Source organism: Geotrypetes seraphini, chromosome 2 (assembly GCF_902459505.1).
Source record: "Geotrypetes seraphini chromosome 2, aGeoSer1.1, whole genome shotgun sequence".
Lineage (NCBI taxonomy): Eukaryota > Metazoa > Chordata > Amphibia > Gymnophiona > Dermophiidae > Geotrypetes > Geotrypetes seraphini.
The window spans coordinates 383,283,680-383,299,722 of record NC_047085.1 but is presented as its reverse complement, the minus strand read 5'-3'; the positions used below and the strand labels follow the sequence as shown (position 1 = coordinate 383,299,722).

The 16,043-nt window shown below is 41.7% G+C and overlaps 1 long non-coding RNA gene across 3 annotated transcripts in view; it reads right to left on the bottom strand.

Annotated features, from left to right (window-relative positions):
- The window catches only part of LOC117355843, a 74,626-nt gene extending 65,405 nt beyond the window's left edge, over positions 1–9,221 (bottom strand). For all 3 annotated transcript variants that reach the window (XR_004538459.1, XR_004538458.1, XR_004538460.1), the window contains exons 1-2: positions 9,084–9,221; positions 44–144 (exon numbers count right to left, since the gene is read on the bottom strand). This is a non-coding gene — a long non-coding RNA (uncharacterized LOC117355843). The remainder of the gene's footprint in view (positions 1–43; positions 145–9,083) is intronic.
- Between the last annotated feature and the right edge of the window lie 6,822 nt (positions 9,222–16,043).

Here is a 16,043-nt window from a genome sequence, read left to right as displayed (position 1 = left end):
GCTACAATATTTTATTCTAAAGCAAAAAAAAATAAATTTCTACCTTTTGCCATTTCTGGTTCTGCTTTCTTCATCTTCTCTTCACTCTCTTCTTCCTATCAAGCGTCTGTCCTCCCTCTCCCTTCCATGTAGCATCTGCCCAATCTGTAAATGTGACATAATCCAAAAACAAGTATGTGGAAATTTGTGGTTGTATGTGTTGCCCCGAAGCTGACATTAAAAGCAGAATCTAACAAAGGAAATGGCGGGAAAAAGGCAAAACATGTAAAAGTGCATCTAGTGAACAAAATTGGAGGAGGAGGGGATGACTGTGAAGGGCCATACATACTTTTTTTTTGTTTAACTGCTGTTTATGATTAATTGAAAATAGTCATGAACCAGTCTGTAAATGTCATTAAATATGGAAGTAAGTTAAACTATGGCTGCTATTGAATAAGCATTCTGACATCCTAGAAAAATGCCAAAGTAACCGTGATAAGAGAAAATAAAAAGGAGAAAAAAGAAAAAAACCTAACCAAACCACCTTCTTCCAATAGAAAGATAAATGTCAGGTGCAGCACTATCAGCATGAATTAGTGAGAAATAGTCACCTTAAAGTGCAAATATGCATAAAAGTAGGAACCAAGGAATGGGACTCACAATACAGGAGTGACTAGCAATGATAATCTTTGTCTTTCCAAAATATGTCTGTGTTAAAAACTGAAACTGATCATTATGAAAAACTAAAGGGTCCTTTTACGAAGGCGTGCTAACTGATTTAGGGCTAGATTAATTAAGCAAACTGATCATGTACTGATCGGTTTGCGAGCCCTTTGCGACCTGATTTTCCTTCTGCAGTATTCACTAACCTGTTTTGCGATCCGATTCCGATCCGCGCATGCAAATGAGGGGAACTGCATGCAAAGTATGCAGGGACGCGATTCACTAAACAAGTTTGCTGATTCGATTGTGCTGGCCGATCAACCCAAAAAGCTACTGCTGAGGACCAGTCGCTGAAGCCCTTTCCGACTGCCTTCTGCCGCCCTGCTCTCAGCCCTGTCAGCCCCGATCTCCTGCTTCCCCAATCTGCCTGTCTGCCCCGACTGTAGCTGCCCTAATCTGTCTGCCTGCCCCGATGCTGCCTTGATCGCCTGCCTGCCCCGATCTGCCTGCCTACCTGCCTCGAGCTTCCATCATCGCTTGCCTGCCCCGACTTTCCCACCCTTCCCTGCAGAGTAAGCCCATGGTTTTAACCCACAGACTTAAAGCGGGTTAAAACTATGGGCTGTAAAAATAAGTTTACAAAAAGAAAAAAAAAAAAGTGCCGGACTGGAGGTCCAGCGCATGCGCAGGGATCGCTATAGAGTGATCTGTGCCGGCAGATGGGGGCGTTCCTTTGATCGCCCTCATCTGCATGTTGCAGTTTTGTGAATTTGTTGGACTTGCCTGGATCGGGCCCGATTGGGCACGTTATTGAATCTAGCCCTTAGTGTGCACTAAATGCCAAAGGGCTCATATTCTATGGGCGCCTTAGCAATTAGCACGCGCTAAATCGATTAGCGTGCCTTAGTAAAAGGATCCCCAAGTCTACTCAGAGATTCAACGACAAAAAAATTCTATAGCACAACGGTCAAGCATTGTGAATGTGACTATGGTAATGACGGAAAAAAAAAAATCTACTTACAGAATTTCTCAGCAAGCAAAGAGTGAGCATACCTGTAACTCCCAAAGTGCAGTCGAGTAAATGAGACTGAAATTTTCGAGAGGCCATTATATAGGAGTGATGACATCACTATACAAAACACGACAGCTAGAGTGATTTTTTTCAGCACATAAATCAGATAGAATTACTTCTCTGTTAAGGTCCTTGCATTAGCTCCCAGTAGAAGCATGGACTATTTTTAAGATTTGTATGATGGTACACAGAATACTTTTTTGGTTTGGATCCATCTTATCTAAGAAACTTTATCTGTATCTCAAACAGGGAGGTTTCCAGACTTTTGGGATACTTGGATGCTTCATTTCCCTACTCCTAGAGGCAATCATTCACAAAGAAGTTTCAAGTTCAAGTTGAATTAATTTTTGCTATACAGTACTGCATTTCGCATACTATCTATGTCAATGGTTCCCAAACCCTGTCCTGGGGGACCCCCAGCCAGTCGAGTTTTCAAGATATCCCTAATGAATATGCATGAGAGAGATTTGCATACCTGTCACTTCCATTATATTCCATTAGGGATATCTTGAAAACCCGACTGGCTGGGGGTCCCCCAGGACAGGGTTTGGGAACCACTGATCTATGTGGTTTACATAATACCATCTCTAATCAGGCAGCATTTCACTGGAATTCTTTACCTGTACAAATTAGAAGATCAGATTCATATCCTTGGTTGCAAAAATACCCAAAGTCATATCTTTTTAAGAGATATCTGGATTTGGAACTGATATTTGCTGTAGATTTTCTCTTGTAACATTACTTAGGGTTTTATGTTTTTATGTGGCTCATGATTATAATTGGTTACATTAACTGATTTGCATCAAACCTTGTAGTATTTGTGGAACATAAGCATATTTTGTATTTGTATTTATAAGTAATAGTTATTTTATTCCTAGACTAACCCCCCCCCCAATTCTCTATATATGGCACTTAAAAAATTGTGCTGACCAGAATGGTGGTTAGCATGATTCTATAAAAGGCATCCGCTATATATAGAATTGAGCTTAGCAGCCTACATGGCATGACATTAAGGCATGCATGGTTAGGTAAAGGAAAACCAGGTCGAAATGCCTACGCCTAAGTTGTGCATGGATCAGGCGTATTCTATAACAGTGCCTCTTATTTTTAGGAATGCCCACAATCCGCCCATGCTCCTTCCCTAGCCACGCCGCCTTTTGAGATTCACCCACCTGAAGTGACACGCACCACTTTATAGAATGCGCCTACAAAGTTGTACATATAGCTTCTTTTTTTTTTTTTTTTTGTAAATCTTCATCGAGTGCCAACCAGCAACAAATGTTAGGTATTACTTGCCAATTATCTGTTCCAGTTGGCTTGTTAAACAATTAAGTTGCACACACAGATTGGCTTTGCACACCGACTAGCGCACGCAAATTAGGATGCCATTTACAGAGTTTGGACCTTAGATCAAGTTAAATTCAAAACTCTTTATTACTCAGTCTAGTACTATTTGGCCTCCCTATGAGCTTCTGTTTTAGCTTTGAATAGTGATTATTTTTATTCACTGCTTTCTCTAATAGCTGCTCTCCATGCCTTTCTATTTGAATCAGCTCCTATGAATTGTAGCCTGAAAAAGTCATCTAAAGTGCACAAAGCAGGATATTTCTGAAAATGCCAGGGTCTGGGGAAGCTGCAGTCATGCAAAGGGTTTAAGCTAGAGTTGTTCTAGCAATAAGCTGTGGGCTGGAGCAGTGACCTTTGAGCCAGTAGAGCTCCTGAGAATTGTAAGTTCCAATCCTATTTTTCTACTGACTTGCCATATGAAATTGGGCAAATCACTTTATCTTACTGTGCCTCAGTTTACCCAGCTGTAATTGAGTAATTAATCGAATTGCTCCTTCTGCCCTCTGCCTTTTGGAAGCTGTCATGCATGTCGGACACCAAAAATGGTAGCCAGACTTTGTGTCCTAGAGTCACTGTGTGCTTGTTTTAAAGTATTAAATCATAGAGCGTGTGGAGATGCCGCTCTGATGAAGGGGGCTGAACAAATCAAAATAATTGCGAGTCCTGGATTAGCTTTCTCAAGTGTATTTCTGGACACATTATTGCTAGAGTTGCAGTGATTTTTTGCCCATCAATGTCAGAGTTGGCAATTATTTATATATTTATTGACATTTACATAATAAACATCCAAGCAAAAGAAAGCTTGTCAAAAACAGCACTGAGCTCAACAACAAACAGGGCCATAATTAAACTGCTCGCAAGAAACATTAGCTATAGCAATACTAAAACTGTACTAAAAGTCCACCACGTTGAGAAGATCCAGGTCAGTAGTGTAGAGCAGTGTTTCTCAACTCGGTCCTGGAGTACCCCCGTGCCAGTCAGGTTTTCAGGATATCCACAGTGAATATGCATGAAAAAAAATTTGCGTATTGTGGAGGCAGTGTATGCAAATCAAGTATATGCATATTCATTGTGGATATCCTGAAAACTTGACTGGCACGGGGGGTACTCCAGGACCGAGCACGGGGGGTACTCCAGGACCGAGTTGAGAAACACTGGTGTAGAGCTAGCAGTTTTTAAAGCTGTGGGAGATATTTTAAAAGATGAGAATTGCAAAGCACCGGAGTAGAAGAACAAGGAAGAAAAGTGGTATATGCATGCTTTTTTTTTTTTTTTTTGCATCAAAGGAGAGACTTTCCATTTCAGTGAGGGACTTCTGGCAGCTCTCCAGAGGGCAGCAGAATTTGCAAGAATGTACAAATACAAGTGGAAGGAGAAACTGTTGTGCTTGCTGCGGTTACCCTATGCGCTAACCACAATCTGGTGCTGAGGAAATCACAGATAGGAAGACACTCACTCTTTGGCAGAACCCCTTTTTGACATTAATTGCACGATTGATAAAGTATCAAGCACTGAATTTTCAAAGTGTGTGTGTGTATGTGTGTGTCTCTGTGTGCGCATGATGGGAAAGTTAACAGCAATAGCTGTGAGAGAATAAAAATATTTGTCCTTTTAAGTGTTGACAAAAAAAAAATCCCAATGTTGGATCCAGTCTTGCTTTATAAATAAAATAAACTAGATCAGTGCCAGGGCACACTGGCGTGTTAAAGAAACTCTAATGTCTACTGCATACTGCCTCTGTCTGTTCCTGGCATCAGGGAGTGCAGACCTCTTTGGCCTCTCTCTCTCGGTTGGGCTCTGCTGAAGAGCCAACCAATGCGGCTACTCATGAGGCAAGCCTGGCAGCAGACGAACCCAGATGCCGAGCTCTGGATTGTCCTTCTGCTTGATCTTTGACTGGCTTCTTCCCCGGAATGAGCCCTGACTTTGCAGCGTGTTGTGTTGCTGTCTGTGATGCTGGGTGCATAATTATTAGCCTTCTGTTGGCTAATCTGCTTCTCTGGCCAACGAGTCTTTTTAAATCACTTTTGGTCATTAGAAAGTTGCGCTTTTTCGTTTGACGTTACATCTCAGACGCATATGAACGCCAGGGCTATAGGTTTACCACATGTGCTGCTGCTCACAAATTCAGAAGGTACTCCAGATTAAAATGATTGTTGGTTGCAATGTGACCCGAGTACACACTTTCTTGCTGCCAAACTTTCATTGAAAATTGAAGATGTGTGAGCTTTGCTACATAAGAAAACAAATCATATAGTAAAAATCCTTTTCTCTGGGCTGTGAAATCTGCTTTAATTTCTATGCCAATATATCTATATATATTTTACAAACAATCTCTATATTAATATAGGCATTTTTTCTTTTTATCACATCTCCTTTCATTATAATTGCTTAATGAAGCAGGAACAACTTCTTCCAGATCCCAGACCCTGTAAATCATCAGAGAATTAACGTACCCATTTGAATACTAATGGGTTTTCCTAGAGACCAAATGCATAAAATGATGGTTCTATTGTTTCAAGACAAGGATCTTTAAGGGAAACAAAAGTGTGCAAAACTTTATGCCTTAGCTGAAAGTGAGCAGATATACTTTTACTTGAATGTGCGCAGACTGTCTTTGATAACCAGGAATTTTCACAGGTATATGCCAGATATTATTATTAGTAATACAATCAGGTAAGTGTACCAGCTTTGGACAGAGACAGGTGAGAGTCAGGCAGATCCTGCTTCTTAGAGCTTTTCGGGCTCATAATGAAAAAAATATAAACATCCAAAAAGCATCCTAAATTGGCACTTGGACGTCTTAATCACCAGGACATTCAAGTGACAATAATCAAAACTGCCTTTCTGGACATAAGAACATAAAGACTTGCCATACTAGGACAGACTGAAGGTCCATCAAGCCCAGTAACCTGTTTTCAACAGTGGCCAACCCAGGTCCCAAGTACCTAGCTAGATCCCAAGTAGTAAACAGATTCTATGTTGCTTATCCTAGGAATAAACAGTGGATTTCCCTAAGCCATCCCAATAATGGCCTATGAACTTCTCTTTTAGGAAATTATCTGAGCCTTTTTTAAACCCCGCTAAGCTAACTGATTTCACCACATTCTCTGGCAACGAATTCCAGAATTTAATTACACATTGTGTGAAGGTGTTCCAGATTGGCTTCGGCATAATAAATTTTCACTGAACATTCTTAAAACTACTTCTCGCCCTCTTCAGATGAACATTTATGTCTACCCATCTGTATCGACTCCTCTCCAATTCAAACAGATAGTAAAGTTAAACTATCTCGGAGTCATGCTAGACAAGAACCTCACCTTTCATCAACAAGTTAGTGCAGTTATGCAGAAATGTTTTCAGAAGCTTAGGTTCATCCGTTCTATTTCTTCTTTTCTTGATCCCTCCTCAATTAATATCTTGATTCACTCCCTAGTAATTTCAACTATAGATTCTGTAATGCCCTTTATCAAGGTATAACCCAGAAAGAAATCTGTCATCTACAACTATTGCAAAACACTGCTGTTAATTAATCTATCATGCAAAAAAATTTGACCATGTCACCCCTCTCCTCCGCAAAGCACATTGGCTACCTATTACTCATCGCCTCTCCTATAAAATACTAATCCTCACTTTTAAAACAAAAAAACTCTAACCAACCGGCGTTTATAGATAAACTTTTGATCCCTTATTCATCATCCAGGACCCTCTGATCAAATAATCAAAATTTACTCTCCATACCATTAATACGGGAACTATTTTACGATACTACTCGCAAATCCATCTTTTCAGTTACCGCCCCCTCTCTGTAGAATGCCCTCCCATTAGACGTTCGATTAGAGAACTCGCTTGAAAAATTTAAAGCCAAACTTAAAACCTTCCTCTTTAAAGATGCCTTTATTCTTTAGTATTAGCTTCAGCCTCTTAATTCCTTGATTAATGTGAAGCTTTGAAACATCTAATACTTCTTTTGAAATGATTCCCCTCCTAATGTTTTTGCCACTCCCCATTTACCGTCCTTTTTATTAATTTTACTTTGATGTATTTTAAACAACCTTTCCTCCCCTACTTTCCTTCTGTCTCATATACGTTAATCCAAATTCATCTAGTATTTTTAATATTTGATAAAATATTGCTTTTATTTACCTATTTTAATTGTCCCTTACAATCTTTTTATATTGTATACCGTCTAGACCAGGGGTTTCAAAGTCCCTCATCGAGGGCCGGAATCCAGTCGGGTTTTCAGGATTTCCCCAATGAATATGCATGAGATCTATTAGCATACAATGAAAGCAGTGCATGCAAATAGATCTCATGCATATTCATTGGGGAAATCCTGAAAACCCAACTGGATTGCGGCCCTCGAGGAGGGACTTTGAGACCCCTGGTCTAGACATTTGTTTTGATAGATGATATATCAAAAATAAAGAAACCTGAAACTTAGAGGTGTGCTATGGGCATGCCTAAGGGCGGGTTAGACTTGGATGTCTTGCAGCGAAAATCAAATATTTTGCAAGACATCCTGAACCGAACTTAGACGTTTGGAACTAGACCTGTTGTAGAAGCATCTAGGTGCAAAACCGACCAGATGACCACTGCATGCATCAAGGTAAGACATCCCCACACTCCTCCTGTGCTCATTGACCCCCTTCCACCACACAAAAATGAGAACAAAAAGATACATACCTGTCTCTAAAACACCAGCATCTAGTATGGGGAAACCTAGTAGTTGTGCACACAGGTGTCTTAAGTAGCATGGTGGGTGGGCTAATGAACCATAGAGAGGAGGACCCAGGCCGATAAGCCACTCTAACCACTACATTTATGGTAGAACATGTGAGCCCACCCAAACCCTACTATACTGCCATATATGTGCCACCTGCATCTGCAGCCATAAGTGCTATTGGGATAGAACACAGGTGGTATAGAAGGTTGTGGGGGTTGGGGGCTCACCATAAATTCTAAGAGGGTTATGGTGAGATACACATCTGACACCCTTTATGTCAGGGGTGTCCAATGTCGGTCCTCAAGGGCCGCAATCCAGTCGGGTTTTCAGGATTTCCCCAATGAATATGCATTGAAAGCAGTGCATGCAAATAGATCTCATGCATATTCATTGGGGAAATCCTGAAAACCCGACTGGATTGCGGCCCTCGAGGACCGACATTGGACACCCCTGCTTTATGTGAAGTTAACAGCAGTGCCCTCTAAGGTGTTCCATTGCTCTGCTGTGATGTCTATGTGGCCAATCCATTACTATGCTGACCCCACCCATATCCAAATGGTCTGCATTTGGATGTTTTTAACATGGATGTTTTTCTGATTGGAAATGGGGATAGAGTTAGACGTTCTGGCAGCATAGATGTCCTGGTGGCCAAGATGAGCTCTGTGACCGGGTAATACCTGGACTGGATTAGCCAGAGTCCTGGGTCATCCAAGCCTCAGACGAGCAGTTGAATGAGGCATGGAGGGTAGAGGGGTGATTGCATCAAATAAAAAAGGGCCATCAAAAGTGTTTAGTGTGAATTATTATGTCCTTATTTTCTAGCTTATACTGTGGTGAAAGGAAACCCCTCCCCCAAAAAACAGACTTGTTCTGGTGGCTAAACAGCTTGTTATCCCAACCAGGCTCCACAGTTGTACAGTTCACAATCTGGCAATTTTCACCAAACGTGCTTTCAACCGGCTATGCTCTACCAGTCCTTATTACAAAAACAAAAGACCAAACTTTCAGTATCAAAGTCCTGGAACCGGCTAGTTCTGCTCAGCCTGGTTCTTTCACAGTACTTCAGGACACAATTTTTCCATCTCTTCTGTTAACTTCAATTTAATCAGAAGCAGGGATTCTATACCCTTCAGTTATTAGGGTTTGTGAGGCAATTCCATCTTCCCAGAACAGCATATGATTTCCCCAAGCTTTTACTCAAAAACATGGCTTCAGGTAAACAGGATTCTACAGGTTCCATTTTATAATCACTTGTAAATATTTCTTCTGGCATTTCTATATCTAAAACAGTGTTACCTTCAGAAGAATACTGACAAGATTCAGACCTGAGTTTTCTCCCTTTTTCCTGTGGGAAATGCTGGCTTCTGGCCCCTGGATTGCACTGGTCTGCCTCTTTCCATGGGTTCAGGCAGGCTGAAGGTTATTGGCTGTCTCTCTGGCCAAGAGAATACACCCTTTTCTCTAGCCTTATGTTGATTGTCTCTAGAAACACCTGTAGCTTTCTGGTGCTTTGATAATGACCTTGGATAGCTTCCCTGCTGACTAGCCCTGCCCCCAGCAAAACTGATTGCAGGAACTAATTCCTTTGTGGGTTTTGCTATCACCGGCCTGGTGCCTGCTGGTACTTGTAGTTCTTTACCTTTAGCATTCCCTACACTAGAACTAGGCAAGTATAATCGGGTCACTTTTGGGCTGCCTTTCACTAGGGATAAATTCTGCAGGGCAGTTTCCCTAACCTGCTTGCTTCTAGGAGCAGGTTTAGGGATAGTTTTAGAACATTGCACGGTTTCTACCAGCATGTCAGGAATCTCCCTGTCACACTTAGTAGATGATTTTCAAAAAATATACATATTTGGATGTCCAACAGTTTGCTATTTGAAAATGGTCATTTTTGTCCCTCCAACTTTGGATGTCCAGCTGGAAACGCCCAAGTTGGACTTAGATTTTTTTTTTCTGAAAATGCCCCTCTATATGCCACCAAGGCAAACAGACAGGACTCACAGACAGGAAAAAAATTTAAAAAAATTAATGAGACTTTGATTTAAAACTGAACTCATGGCTAGAAAGAATTACTTCAGGTGGGTTATAACTTGTTATATGCAGCCTGAAAAGGTGGGATTACAGGTTATTCATCTGAAAATCTTATACTGTATATTGCCTGACCAGCCTGGAAAGGCTGTATAATCAGGTTCACTAACATCTTCAGGAAAAGTAACCCTCCATCAATAAAAAAACAAACAAAATAATAGGTAATAATAAGTTAAAGCTGTAGAAACTAGATATCTGTCCACTAAAAATCTATAGTAAGTACAGGATTTGCCTGGATGGATGAGTGAGATATAAACTGTTTCATCTAAAAAAGACATGAAAAGGATTTTTCTAAAAGGTAAAATCTTCCCTCATGCAATTTAAGTTTAACATAATCTCACCATAGGGCTATTCAGTGTTTTCTTCCATCTATATAAAGATTGTTGCAAAATTTAATCTGCAGAATAACATAATTTCTGAATGGACTTCATCTCAGCACTGTTTCAGGCTTTGTTATTGCTTTTGTAAATTGTTAAAGTTCATGAACTAGTAATATCTAACAAAAATTTTCAATCATAAGGAATGAAATATAGAAAGAAAGGGCTGATATTGTGAAAGTTATTGTGTATAGTAGACAGGGCTCCATAATACCATAGAAGTATATAACACTATAATGGTGATGATGATATCTTCATATGTGGCACATCATAGCCAGTATTGACTGGTTTCAGTGGTGTAGTGAGAGGGTGAGGGCTTAGGGGGCTGACCACCCTGGGCACCGTCTTTGCAGTCGTACCGGCACATCTCATCCTCTCCACCCACCTACTTCATTAAAATCTTTGACGGTAGTAAGCAGCATCTCCTAGCTACTGCTTAAGTTGACCTCAGCTCTCCTCACATCACTTCCTGGTCACAGGACCAGGAAATGATGTCAGAGGGAGAATTGAGGCTGGCATGAGCAGCAGCTAGGAGATGCTGCTTGCTGCCGCCAAAGATTTTGAAGAGATACATGGGGGGGGGGGGGCACAAGATGCCACTGCACAAGGCACCTCCTTCCCTTGCTATTCCACTGACTGGCTTTATCCATTAATTCAAGTTCTGCCCAAGGACCTGGGAATCATAGAGATATCACTGTAAAATGTATCTTTCTATGTAGGGTTTTTTAAACTGCAAAATTAATAGGGGTTATGCCTTGTAAATTTAACTTTTCCATGTGTTTTATACCAACCTTCTAATATGCTTGAATGCTTTAGGATTAGATGGTAATGTTTATTCATGGTTGAAGAGATTTTTGGAATCTAGATCCTATCAAGTTAGATTTTAGACTCAACTTTCCTTTAGTTGGAAAAATCCATGCGGTGTTCCCCAGAGATCCCCGCTATCACCTTCATTATTTAGGGCTCCTTTTATGAAGCCGCATTAATGGCTTTATCACACACAACTTTTTAGCGCGCGCTAACCCCATGCTAGCCAAAAAACTACCACCTGCTCAAGAGGAGGCGGTAGTGGCTAGCACAGCCAGCAAATTAGCGCGCACTATTATGCGCGTTAAACCGCTAATGCAGATTCGTAAAAGGAGCCCTTAATGTTTATCTCTCATCGTTAGGTTCGTGCCTAAATGATCTGGACATTGGTCAGATGACATTACATTAGTCATACCTTACAATTCGGTTCTATATCAGATTACTACTAAAATTGAGACTATAATGGAAAGGATGAATCTCTGGATGCAGCAATTCAAACTAAAGCTTAATTCTGATAAAACAAAGTTTTTCGTAGCATCACCCAGTAAAACCATTCACGAACTTTCCATTAATATACACTCAACATCTTACGTAATTCATCCAATGATTAAAATACTAGGAATCGTTTTAGATCAACATCTTACGATGAAAAGTCAGATAGATGCTGTTGTATGTAAAAGCTACTTTACTTTATGGAGACTGCGAACAATTAGAACATAAGAACATAAGAAGTTGCCTCCGCTGAGGCAAACCAGAGGTCCATCCTGCCCAGCGGTCCGCTCCCGCGGCAGCCCATCAGGCCTAATTGCCTGAACAGTGTCCCTGACTAATTTTGTAACTGCCTCTAATCCTCTAATCCTATCCCTATTACCTACCTCTACTCCTATCTGTACCCCTCAATCCCTTTGTCCTCCAGGTACCTGTCCAGACCCTCTTTGAAGCCCTGTAGCATGCTTCTGCTTATCACATCCTCCGGTAGCGCATTCCATGTATCCACCACCCTCTGAGTGAAAAAGAACTTCCTGGCGTTTGTTCTAAACCTTTCCCCTTTCAATTTCTCTGAGTGCCCCCTTGTACTTGTGGTTCCCCGTAATTTGAAAAATCTGTCCCTGTCTACTCTTTCTATGCCCTTCATGATCTTGAAGGTTTCTATCATGTCTCCTCTAAGTCTCCGCTTTTCCAGGGAGAAAAGCCCCAGCTTCTTCAGTCTGTCAGTATATGAGAGGTCTTCCATACCCTTTATTAACTTAGTTGCTCTTCTCTGGACTCTCTCAAATACCGCCATGTCCTTCTTGAGGTATGGCGACCAGTACTGGACACAGTACTCCAGGTGCGGGCACACCATTGCACGATACAGTGGCAGGATGACTTCCTTCGTCCTGGTCGTGATATCCTTCTTAATGATGCCCAACATTCTGTTTGCCTTCCTTGAGGCTGTGGCGCACTGCGCCGACGCCTTCAATGATATGTCTACCATCACTCCCAGGTCTCTTTCAAGATTACTCACCCCTAGCGGTGATCCCCCCATTTTGTAAGTGAACATCGGGTTCTTTTTCCCTACATGCATGACCTTGCATTTCCCTATGTTGAAGCTCATTTGCCACTTTTTGGCCCACTCTTCCAGCGCTGTCAGATCTTTTTGGAGATTTTTGCAGTCCTCCTTGCTTTCAACCCTGCTGTATAGTTTGGTGTCATCTGCAAATTTAATAACCTCACATTTTGTTCCTGCCTTTAAATTATTGGTTCAGTCACTCCTATTGAGTCTTCTCGACTACTGTAATATTGTTTATTTATCAGTCACCAAGAAAGAATTGTTGAGACTATCACTGATTCAAAATATAGCAGTTAGATTGATCTACGGATTGAAGAAATATGATCATGTTACGTTGTTTTACTGTGAACTCCACTGGTTACCTGTGGATGGCCGGGTACTGTTTAAGCTGGGATATTTTTGCTATAAAGTTCTTTATGGCTCAGCTCCTATCTATCTGACTGATAGTTTCTCCATAGCCACACATAAATACAGCAGAAAAACCCATGCTTTGTTCAATTTTCCACTTGTAAAGGGCTGTAAAAGCAAGAAATTTCATAATCATTCTTTAGCATCCTAGGCAGCCTCTCATGAAAAAGAATTTTGTTCATTGTTGCTCTCAGCTGATTCCTATAAACATTTCAGGAAAACTTATCTTTTCTCTAAATACTTGACTACTTAATCCATCCTATTCCATGGATCATGTTTATAATTAATAATCTTTTGTAAACCGCGTAGAACTTTTTGGTAACGCGGTTAATAAGCACAATGTAATGTAATCAAATGGGTATTGCTTCATGAGCACCAATTGCAATTGGTATTTATTTCCAAAGTTTTTTCCATTTCAGTATATAAATAATGATATTTTTCCATCCAGATTTACTAAAAAGTGCTGTTGCTTATAAATATGTACAGTTTACTGCAGGTTCCATTTTATGCAATGGGATCTCTGAAGTGAAACACATATTTATTTATTCAGTTTTCTATACCATTCTCCCAAGGGAGCTCAGTACGGTTTACATGAATTTATTCAGGTACTCAAGCATTTTTTCCTATCTGTCCTGGCAGGTTCACAATCTAGCTAATGTACTTGAGGCAGTGGGGGGATTAACTGATCCATTCGAAGAATTTGTAAATTGATGTCCCAGATTATTTACTGTTAAATCATATACATAGTACATTTTTGCTGAATTTTATTGTATTCTAGCATATTGTATTTTATTCACCTACTCACCTATTGGATAATTTTAGTTCAACTTTTTAGAATTGTATTTTATTCATTGACTGTATATTTTTAGTATGTATGTGAACCGCCTAGAACTATGTGGTAGGGCGGTATATAAAAATAAAATTATTGGGGTCACAAGGAGCAGGGTGAATTTGAACCCACAACCGCAGGGTGCTGAGGCTGTAGCTTTAACCCCTGCGCCACACTCTCCCACTGATAAATCTAGTTCTTAAATTGTATACTTTCATTGGACAGGAAGTACTATAGATAGATTGCAACTAGCACACCGGGACAGACAGAGAAAAATGCTTGAATATCTGAATAAATTCATGTACACTGTTCTGAGCTCCCCTGGGAGAATGGTATAGAAAACTGAATAAATAAATGAACTCACTTTGAACTTCCAATAAAAAGGATTGAACTAACAGCCAGCATAGAAAAAATGATAAAACGGACAAATGAACAGAACTGGAAACGGTTACACATCTTGCCTCTATAGTTGCTGATATCAGATGGCTAGCTATAGAAAGGCACAATAAGGACCAGATCTTAGAAGACTTACATACAATTTACGTGTGAAAACATTGCATTTACATCATGCACATATATGTAGTTGTAGGAAAGGTGCTGTTTATATATACATTAATCCTGGTGAAATTCTGCACATGCAAGATAGCAATTCACTTAAACCAGTGCATCGCAAACTGTGTGGCATGGCACACTAGTGTGACGCAACAGAATCCTGATGTGCCGCGAGATGCCCAAGGAGGTGAGGCACCAGCGCTGGCTGACCTGTGGTGAGAGGTACGTCCTGTAGCCAGTCAGCCGGCTCTTGTGCCTCTCCTCGTCACAGGTGCCTCTGCTCCTTCTCTTCACCTCTGCTTCTGCAGCACCGCCCCCCCCCACACCCCCCACCAGCAGTAATAAGAGGCTCAAGGCCGCGGCTGGAGGACATCTGCGCCTGCATGGACATCAATGTGATGACATCACACATGCACATGATGTCATCGCATGAACATCCACGCACTTCTGGATGTCTTCCAGCTGCGGCCATGTGTTTAGTGTGCCGCGGCTTCAATAAGTTTGTGGCACACTGGCTTAAACAGTCAGGTCTAAGTCGACACTGAAAGAGGAAGTGACCCACTGTGCAGTGATTCACTTCCTCCTCTACTGCCCTTGTCTGCACTGAATTCTAGGGGTCCTGAGGGGGTGAGGAATTCTGCACTTGCAGAATTACACCAGGAGTAACACATACTAAGGCAGAATCTGCTGCTTGACAAATGGCAATGTAGACCCCCAATTAGGGCTTTCATGGTGCTACCATTCAGCATCAGGCTGCCAAATTTATCTGAGCAATTTCACATTGAGAGCAGGGAATGAGTCTTAGTTGATTGAGTATTAGGGTTTTGCTATTAATTTATTATGTGAACTGTTACAAATTGTGTTTTAATGATTTGCATTTATTAAATATATTTTAATACAGTGAATTTCCCCCTCCCCCTCACTACAATGCTCATAGGAATTCTATAATCTATAATAATAAAATGCTAAGCACCCATGCGCACTCTTAACCCGTGTTCCCTGAGTCCTGATCTGTCGGGATGTGGCCGGCAGAGTGCGCATGTGCGCTAAGGCAGGAGGAGGGCTTTGAGGCGAGGCAGCTGTTGGCGCCTGCAGGCCGCAGCGGCTTGAGGCGCCTGCAGGCCGTGGCGGCTGTCGGCGGAGTGCAGACGCTAAAGGAGGTAAGGGGTGCTTCCCCGTGGCCCTCTTTGGCGACTTCGCAATGGAGGCGATCAAGATAGGCTGCCGGCGTCAGGGTCTTCCCTCTGCAAGACCCACCTATGCCGAAACAGGAAGTTGAAAAAAGAGGCGGGACTCGCAGAGGGAAAGCGCCGACGCCGGCAGCCTGTCTTGATCGCCGCCACTGCCAAGAGACAGCCGTGGTCGGAAGGTGGGTGTTACCGTCTGGAAGGAGAAGCGGTAATGTGATCTTGCTTTGGTTTGGGGGGAAGGGTGCGCTTGCTGCCGGGAGAGAGCTGTGTCGGGGTTGCCATTGCTATGTGAGCAGCAGGGCGAGGGATCCATGTGGGTATTGTGCCGTTGTTGTGAGGAAAGGCTCTGGGGGTGCTTTGGTGGCGAGTCGGACACCACCTACAGCGGAACATCCTGTTTCCGGGGCCTTCTGAACATTCTGAAGATCAAGGGAGCAGGAGAAGAAGGAGTGA